Below are 8,208 nucleotides of genomic sequence, written 5' to 3' on the forward strand. Positions count from 1 at the left end.
ACAGAATCAGTCAAAACAAAGTTGTTGCAACATATTTCATATGCTTGCAAACAGAACTTCTATAAATGTGCATAGAATCATGTTAAAAGTCACATAAATTTGAACAAAATACTTTTAAAAGTCAGATAAATTATACGTTAATTATGTAAAAAAAAATATATATAACATTTAAACAGTCATAAATATTCAGAATCGTTCCCATAGCCATTTTGACAGTTGAAGTCATCCCTCCAGTAACAGTGCCCCTTTTAAAAATTCACATACGGAGAGGAAACGCTTTCCGCCTGGAAACATCACCCCTAACATGCAGTGGCGAGAAAACTCGCTATCACTCCCATCTTTTTCCTTTTAATGTTAATGTCAGAGTTCAAGAGCAAACCCTCTGGAGCAGTGTTATAGTTACTCTCAGTCCCAAAACTGCTAGCATTTCACTGTTGGAATGATGGCAAATACTGACAGCTTCGCTATTATTATCACAGCAAAATCAGGCTGCCAACTGTTTGTCTCTCCACAGTCACTGCCTTATCTACTGAGTATTTCCAGCATTTTCTGTTTGTACTCCAAATTTCCAACATCTGCAATATTTTGCCTTCGTATTAGAATAGAGTCTTGTTGATAAATCAGGAGCACACAGGTCTGAAGCCTTTATGAAGCTGTAGGGTTGTCATGAAGAGAAATTAATGTCTATAACGTTATTGGAAATTATTTTTAAATTGGAATTGTCATGGGGGGTCTGTGTCTATGTGTTGTCTTAATTGGATTAAAGCCAGCTAGTCTGGGTGCTTTGATGTATAGCAGTTTTGAGATGTTAATTAGATAAACGTGAGGAAGTTAAAAGGTACAGTGCAATTTGCATTTTTAAATAAACCATTCAAAAGAATGGGTGAAATCTTGCACCTAGCTGGGAGACACCAAACAACGTGTCTGTATAAGTGGGATGAAAATGTTATTGTTAGGAGGTGTGATGTTGAAAGCCTAGGATACAATGGAAAATTTATATTCAAAGGGGAAGCTAAGTATAAACAGAAAGGAGTTTGTGTGTGTTAGACAGAGGCATTTAAGATCTAACCAGCCTGTAAGCCTACAACTGTGTCTGCAAAGAAACCAAACTGAAAGGAACTTCATTTTGAATTCATAAGGTCAAATGTGCTTTGCCTGGTGTCTGTTTAAAATCTATGGGTTATTGTTGCCTTGATAAAGATTTACCTGGGAGTGATTAATTTGGGGATTTGTTTAAAAGCTATTACGGTAGTAATTTGTAGACATGTGCATGTGTTTACCTTGTTGTTAAATTAATAAATGTTTAATTTAGTTTTATATAAAACTTCTTGAGGCTTGGTGGTTTTATTCCTGAATTCAGAGCTGCATCTCAAACATACCAATTGAAAATATAGGTTATGACAGTTGTTCAAATTTCCCTCTGGAATTTAAACAACTCAGCCTTTACCAACTGCTGTGTCATAAGTGTGGCAACTCAAACATAGATCAAAAACAAAGGTAAAAGCAAAACACTGTGATGCTGGAAATCTGAAATAAAAACAAAATGCTGAAAAAACTCAACAGGTCATGGATAACGGAGAAGCTTATCAAATACAAAAGCAAACTGAAATATTTATCTTGAGTTCTATTCCAAATTAAAACATAACTTCAAGACAACAGGTACAAAGCAGTAAAAGAATCTTGTTCCGAAGCATTTCTTCATGCAAAGAGTGATTGATACCTGGAATGATCTTTAAAAGGACAATGTACAGTACTCATGTTACAAGTTAACACAGGTCAACAAATGAGTCACTGAATGAATGAGTTTACATTGCAAACCAATCAACCGGTTTCTGGCACACCAAATATATGGGTGGGCGAGTAATAAACTGAAATAAGAAAATATCATATTGCCTGGCTGGCTCAATTCAAAAAAGTTGATTTTTAGTGACATCTATAAATTGCCCATTAAGGCATCCAAGTACAACCTGGAAAATCTACCATTTATATTTGAAAATCGTTCAAATTTTGAGAGGCGGATCAAGATCCACGGGTCACAAAGCAAAGTAGTTCAATTTTGGCATTTAAGAATACAGTTAAAAATTCAATAGATTTCACAAACAATGCTTAAAGATCAAGGACAAGTTTTAAAAAATCACTTATTAGACAACCAAAATAGATTAGAATATAGTTTGACAATATCTGAAGAGGTAGCCTAAAAACAAAATGGTCAAATCAAATTCTGGAAGACACTACTGTACATAATGAGAGAGTGACAAATTATTGGCCCTTTCAGCCAGTTGAGGAACACCAGCTGCCACCTTCCACCGACCCCCCCCCCCCCCCCCCCCACCGACCATATAAACAGGAGATGTTAAACTCATATATTCCACTAGAGCTATTATAATGTAGTGTTGCTGACAACGTTTTTCTTGAAACTGGAAATTAATTTCAAGGCTTTTCAAATGTTCTGTCAAAAGCAGTATACAGAAAGGACAATACTTTTCTTTAAATCGTCATGCCATGTCTTCGAGTTGAACAGAGCAGTAATGTGCTCAGAATGTGACTGTGGTAGATGAATGCGCATTTAAAATCAAGAGACTTGCAGAAATCAACACTGGTAGGTCATTTAGCCCCGAGAGCTTGTTGCGCCATTCAATCAGATCAAGACTGATCTGTGACCTAACTCCATGCACAAGACGAATTCCTTTAATCCCAGTATCAATCCCAGTTTTACAATTAACCACTGATCTAGCGTCAATGGGCAAATAATCCAAAACGTTCCCCATCCCTTAAGTCTCAGGCATTTTTCCACAGGATTGAAACGTCACTGTAAAGCACCTTTCCTGTAGTATTTAAAAGTTATATTTCCACAAATATGAAAAGCTTACTCGCCATGAAGGCTAAAGTTAATCGACTGAAAACAAAAAAAAAATACAACCTTGCAGTTTAAAGTAGCTACGAACGACAAAATAAAACAAATACTTGAGAAATCAAAAGAAATTCACCATCTGAGAACCTGCTCATTCCACAGCTCCAAACAGTCCCACTGACAACTTTGTTCTTTGAATCAGAGCAACTTGCTGCTGGAAGGCAACGGCCTGTCCAACAACTGACGCGTCAACGGGCCAATCGCAAAGACGGCTTTATCTGGACGAGCTGGCAGGCAGCCAATAGGAGGGGGAGAGGGGCGGGAGCAGCGCTACCAGCGGGTTTGGTTGCTCCTCGGGCTGGCGCTTGTCTCTTCAGGTTTGCGCCTTGGTTACCGTGCGGACACTGAGGGGGAGACCGCGACTGCACAGGCTGGAGTTGGAGCCAAGAGTGAGCTCAATACTTGTGGCTCGGAACCAGCTCGGCCGCTTTCAGCCCTGAATCCGAAGGAAAAGAAAGTTTTCCTCTGGGGGGTTTGGAGGAGACGAGGCAAAGCGGGTCAGTGAAAACTTAGGCCGGAGGAACATGGTCGGCGGCGTGGGGGGGGGGGGGGGGAAGCTCCGCGATCAGGAGACGATGTCAGTTACCCGCCCTAGTCTCCCTTCCTTTCCTCCCGGATACCCACATTGATCCATGTCCTTACCAGGAACTTGCAGCCGTCGCTGTGCGGATGGTGCTGATGGCGCCGCTGTTGGTTTTCTTCTGCCTGCGGCCTGTAAAGTGCGTGTGGGCTACTGTGTCCTCGAGCTCGGGCTCGCGCGCTGATGTCAATGCAGGGACCGCGCCGCCATTGGCTGGAATCTCCCAGCATTCCCCAGAACACACACACACAGACAGAGGCGGCGGGGGGAGGGGGGTTGGAATGGGGGTGTGGCTGCAGCGCGAGGGGGCTGGGAGGGGGCGTGGCCGCAGCGCGCGGGGGGTGGGAGGGGGCGTGGCCGCAGCGCGCGGGGGGGTGGGAGGGGGCGTGGCCGCGGCGGCAGCCCGGGAGAAGAGGCGTGGTCGTCCTGGGGGAGGGGGCGTGGCCGCGGCGGCAGAACGTGTTCGTCCTCGTCCTCCCAGATGTTGCTTTAATCCGTGTGTCAATGTATCTGCTGCCTGAGCTCGAACCCGAACACTGAGCTGAACCCGTGGAGGTACTGGTTAAACAAACCCATTACACTACCTGCTGTCGGTTACTTGCCGTAAACCCGCTCTCTCGACTGCCGATGTTCTCAATCCTACATCCAGCCTAGCTCACCTTGCCAGCCCTGGTTCAAAATCCCTACACCTCACATCCCATACGGAACGTACCACCACCCGGACAGAATATTTGTTCTTGGAAGAATATTTGATCCTTTGTGGCAACAAACTAAGCGATTACAGAGCACACCAGGGAGGCTTGGCACTTCGGAGTCATTCTGTGGAGAGCAACTATCAAAGTAAAAACAGCCAAGACTGCAATAAAACACTTGAACCTGGTTCATTCAAAAAAGCTATGAATAAAATAGGACATATTGTATGTAAAAAAAACTTTTATTTATATATATATACACACACCAGGTACCATATATACATATATATATACCATAATATACATATCACATATATATATATATCACATATATATTATATATATAGTACCTGGAAGGCAATGAACCTTCCAGGGCACTTCAGGGGAGCAGTGTAAAATAAAAAATTACACTCAGCCATATACAGAGATAAAAACAGAAAATGCTGGAAAAACTCAGCAGGTCTGACGGCATTTGTGGCAAGAGAAAAAGAGTTCACTTTTGAGTCTGCGTGACTCTTCTTCATATGGAGATATTGGGTCAGGTGGCCAAAGTCTTTGTCAAAGAGGCCAAGGTTTTAAGAGTGTCTTAAAGGGGGAAAGCGAGGTAGAGAGGCCGAGAGATGTAGGGAGGTGAATTCCAGAGTTTAGGACCTAGATAACTAAAGCACGGCCATTAAAGTGGAGTGATTAAAATTGGGGATGTAGTTAGCTAATTTATTGCAACAATTATTTGTTTAGCTTTTATTAATATTACAGCTGTCATGTATCACATCTATTAAATTATTTCCTCAAGTTTTTAATATTGCACATGACCATATATACACTTGCTGTGCTGCCTAATGTGGCAGTGAATCAGCAAATCTTTTAAAGCAAACCTAAATTAAGATTGCACATTGCAGCAAGAATGTATTTTAGAAAGGTGATCTTGGGCAAGGATAAACTTAATTATGTGCACCTTGTAAGGTTATATCATCATGCCAGCCAGGGCTCATCGGGTGGCACTCTGAACTAAAAGGTCATGGGTCCAAGTCCTACTCCAGAGATTTGAGCGCAAAAGTTTCACTGCAGTACTGAGGGAGTGCTGAACTTCAGATGCAAAAATAAACCAAGTTTCCTCTCAGATGAACATAGAAGATCCCATGGCACTATTTCAATGAGAACCAGGGGAGTTAGCTATGCCTTAGCTAATATTTATCCCTTAACACAAAAAGCAAACAAATTTTCTTGTCATTATCACATTCTTGTTTATGGCACTTCTACTGTGTCTAAAATGGCTGCCATGTTTCCTGCATTATAACAATGTCTGCACTTCAAAAGCATTTCATAGACTTGAAAGCGCTCTTGGATATCCTGAGATTATGCAAGTGTTACGACCACGTGAGGAGGGGTAAAAATTGACTCCCCTCTCCTACCACTCCAAGTCTGACTGTAACAGGGTTACTTTGTGAATTTAGAAGGATGAAGGTTTTTGCTCACTGTCTGCATTTACATGCTAATTGCAAAGAAACCGGTCTAGCAGATTTTATTGAGTTTAAAACAAAAAGGGGTTAGTTTTTATTGAGTTATAAACCCACCCAAGAAAGATATAGAAGATATTTAAAAAGATAATCCCACACGTCTCCACCTTCGAAACAAACCCACACACGTACAAGCATGCAGAATTATAAGCTATACAGCAGGTAGTTACTTTTTTAGTCCAAATTAAAGTTCAATGCTGAAAGGTTAAAAAAAATGAGTTCACTATTTGAGTCCTTGGCTGCGGCAGATTTTTCTCCACGGTGATCTTAAGATTCCAGGAGTTGAAGCCAATGTAAAACTGCAATTGCGGAGACAATTTCTTCTTTAAAACGTAATCCCTTTTTTCTGGGAGTGGATGAGTTTTGCACCTGAGGTTCCTTTTGATGAAAAATTCTCTCTGTGCTGGATTTTAAACTGGAATATAGATAGCGTCTTGGGAGAGAAGAGAAGTGAGCTCATTACTGCTTCATTGGCAGCTTTTCCAGAGTACTGTTTTAGCAGCTTGCGTGCTGTATTAAGAGATTTCAAAAATGGTTACTGCAGTCACATGGCCTCTCCCCATAATGATTTCAGAAGGTGCTTGCTTGTCTGGACAGACTGTGGCTTTTGTTTCATGGCCAAGGTGATGAGATTCTGTAATATTCCAGCCATTAACTCTTGAATTTCTATTATTCATCTTGATGAGATAGGAAGAACACCTCTCTATGTAGCTATTCTCCTAGTAGTCTTTCTGTTACCGCTTGTGAGGTAGCCTTATAGAAATGCAAATGTGAGGTCCAGTGTAATTTTCCGTCAATCCTTTCGAAGTAGTTATTGACATCAGCAGGTGTGAAATTCCATGAAGATGTCATGGCATGTCTGAATTGTAATTCACATTGGAACTTTTTAGAAATGGTTTTGTCAAATGTCAGGTGACTTGTGGCAGCCATCTTAAGTCAATGTCTTTTGCTTTTAAAAAATCGTTTTTAAACAGTTCAATATATGTTTGATCAGTGGATGAAATTAAAGATTAATATCACTCACGCACAAGTCACATCATTGTGACACCTCCACCTCAGGAAGAATGAAACGTGAATTTCAATGAGCATTTCATTACAGACATCCAAATATTAAGAGAATTAAAAATAACACATGCACACTCATTCACACTTTTAATCTAATTGCATCCATTCTGCTCTACCGTGGTTTTGATACCCAGATGATTCTAAACTGCATTAGACACTAGATAACATACTCTTACATTGCTTTTCCCTTTCAGGTAGTGGTCACAAACATAGCCTGTCTTCATTTGAAATGACTAGGCTTGTGTCAGGGTTATGAATTTGCTTTATTCTTTTGGTATGACAGATAATTTTGTCAGAAAGCTTGTTCCTTTTCCCTGCTGTAATCCCAGATTAAGTATCATCTAAAGGGTTTAGTACCTTTACATGGCTGCACCTCCCCTTGGCTTTGCCTTCATGCTGCTTAGCACAGAGGCTCTTGATATGCAAATTTTCCTGATTGCTAGCCTGCTCTGTGCTGATTGTTTTTAACCCCTTGCTGTCCATCTCTATAACCTGTGAATTTAATAGTTCAAACCTAGGCACTTTTGCAAATTTGATTTCTAGCAGGTTAGTGGGCTGTAATTTGAATTTTGCTTCTTGTAGGAATTCTGGACTAGCATGCAGCACTTCACTTTTAGTGAATTTTTCACCAACACAGTACTGTTTGAGGTTTAAAACTTGGACTGTTTCATGTTGCTTACCAGTGTTTAACCCTGCATGAGCTTCACTGATATTCCCCTTCTGGTCTCCAGAGTGTTGGCTGCTTTTTGGTGGGTTCCCTACTCTTCCTCTTTTGTTTTGGGAATGGGCATTCCCCTAACCTGTCCCATGCCCCCGGAACACTATTTCCCCCCAAGTGGATTTTCAGCTCCTGTCACTCTTTCTTGGTCTATTTGGTAACTTCCCTATCCCCTTTAAATCTGCCATGAAGGTGTCTGCTAAACAGATCAATGACTCTCTTCCTTCATTCTTTTTAACCTTTACAGGCCTTCATGGACCTCTTTTCCTTCTGCTGGTATGGCTTCAGCCCTTTTAACTTCAAATAGCTGTTCCTTAGCTACTGCAACTCTCACGGATTCTATCCTGACCCATTTTATTTCTACTGGTCTAGCTTCGGCCTTGTTACATTCAAGTGGCTCTTCCCTAGCCACTCCATCCCTAATGGGTTCTGTGGACCCATGTAGAGCTTCCAAACATCCCTCGATTTCCTGGACCTTCCTGCTGGCTTTCTCCAGCCTTTTCAGCCTTTCTGGACTGCCCCTGATTTTTTGGAAGTATTATTCTCCAGCCGGCCTTGGATGCCTCTATCTCCTGAATCTGTTCACATGCACTTATCTCCTTTTCTTGCTGTCTTCTTTGGAAAGCCTCCTCTCTCTCCCTTTCTCTTTCTTTTCTCACCCTTTCCAATGCTTGGAGTTCTAGCTCTGTTCTAGCTGTACTTCCGCTGAAGCTATTTTTTTTTTT

The 8,208-nt window shown here is 41.4% G+C and overlaps 1 protein-coding gene across 1 annotated transcript in view; it reads right to left on the reverse strand.

The window, feature by feature from the left end:
• nek7 (NIMA-related kinase 7) overlaps nt 1-3,733 on the reverse strand; it is a 188,469-nt gene extending 184,736 nt beyond the window's left edge. The window contains exon 1 of the mRNA XM_078561716.1: nt 3,554-3,733. The gene's annotated coding sequence lies outside the window, so the exon portion shown is untranslated. The remainder of the gene's footprint in view (nt 1-3,553) is intronic.
• Nucleotides 3,734-8,208: the final 4,475 nt, after the last annotated feature.

This window comes from Cetorhinus maximus, chromosome 17 (assembly GCF_964194155.1).
Source record: "Cetorhinus maximus chromosome 17, sCetMax3.hap1.1, whole genome shotgun sequence".
Taxonomy (NCBI): domain Eukaryota; kingdom Metazoa; phylum Chordata; class Chondrichthyes; order Lamniformes; family Cetorhinidae; genus Cetorhinus; species Cetorhinus maximus.